Here is a 1,741-nt window from a genome sequence, read left to right on the forward strand (position 1 = left end):
TGGATTCTATTCCAACCTGATTGAGAACCGACAGATGATTAGCCGTGCTGTGATAGAGCATAGGAACGTTTTCACTGAGAGGATGAGAAGTAGCCACTGACAACGGTGACACCATACATAGAGCTTGCCATGGGAGGAGCCTTGCGTGTGTTGAAGGATTTCAAGGAAGAGTTGAAGTCAAAGGATAAAGCATCTCCAAAACTCCAACATATTCCCCATTACTGCACAACAAGTAACGCTAGTATTCTTTATTATTCCAACTTACAATTTTGTAGTTTGGCTTCTTACAAGTAAAATCCAAATAACATTGTGGCATCCTGACTAAGATTAATAAAATAAGTATTGATTGCTTCAAACCAATAATCTCCGTGGGATCGACCCTTACTCACGTAAGGTATTACTTGGACGACCCAGTGCACTTGCTGGTTAGTTGTGCGAATCACAAATTCGTGCACCAACTTCCTCTTTTGGAGAGAAGTCATTGCTAGAGTACAAATATTGGTTTCTAGCAACAGTGTCTATGAGTTCTTGAGCTTCTTCAATTGTCTTCCTCATGTGTATAGATCCACCAGCTGAGTGGTCTAAGGACATCTGAGCTTTTTCTGTAAGCCCATAGTAAAAGATGTCTAACTGTACCCATTCTGAGAACATTTCAGAGGGGCATTTCCTTAGCATACCTCTATACCTCTCCCAGGCATTATAAAGGGATTCATTATCCTCTTGTTTAAAGCCTTGGATGTCTAGCCTTAGCTGTGTCATCCTTTTTGGAGGGTAAAAGTGATTCAGGAATTTGTCTGATAACTGTTTCCATGTCTTTATGCTTGCTGTAGGTTGGTTATTCAACCACCTTTTAGCCTGATCTTTTATAGCAAATGGAAATAGTAATAGTCTGTAGACATCCTGATCCACCTCTTTATCATGTACTGTGTCAGCAATTTGTAAGAACTGTGCCAGAAACTCAGTAGGTTCTTCCTGTGGAAGACCGGAATACTGGCAATTTTGCTGCACTATGATAATGAGTTGAGGATTTAGCTCAAAGCTGCTTGCTTTGATGGGAGGTGTACATATGCTACTCCCATATGCAGCTGTAATGGGGTTAGCATATGACCCCAGAGTCATTCTGGACTGTTCATACTTAGGTCCATGATGGATAAAGGGAAATGATATGGATTCACAAGCACAATTATTTTTTTTTATATTTTTTTGAATTAACCGAAAAATAAAATAAAACAAAAGGAAATTAAAATAAAAATTCGAAAATTAAAAAGAAAATAAGATCAAAGCAAATTGAGAACTGAATCAATCAGTTAATTTAAAAAGATTTTGAAAATAGCAATTAAAAAGATATGATTGAAAAATTTTTATGAAAAAGATTTGATTTTTGAAAAGAGGAAAGAGAAAAACACAAAAAGACACCAAACTTAAAATTTTTAGAAAATCAAGCACTAATTTTTCGAAAATTTTTAAGGGAAAAACACAAAGAGGACACCAAACTTAGAATTTTTATGAATCAAAAAGGGACTAAGAACATGCAAATTCGAAAATTAAAAGAAAAACAAAAGCATGCAATTGACACCAAACTTAAAATATGAAACTAGACTCAACTAAAAGACTCTAAACCAACAAAAATAAAACAGTCCTAATCTAAGCAACAAGATAAGCCGTCAGTTGTCCAAACTCAACAATCCCCGGCAACGGCGCCAAAAACTTGGTGCACGAAATTGCAATCACACTTTTGCAA

Source organism: Arachis duranensis, chromosome 5 (genome assembly GCF_000817695.3).
Source record: "Arachis duranensis cultivar V14167 chromosome 5, aradu.V14167.gnm2.J7QH, whole genome shotgun sequence".
Classification (NCBI taxonomy): Eukaryota; Viridiplantae; Streptophyta; class Magnoliopsida; order Fabales; family Fabaceae; genus Arachis; species Arachis duranensis.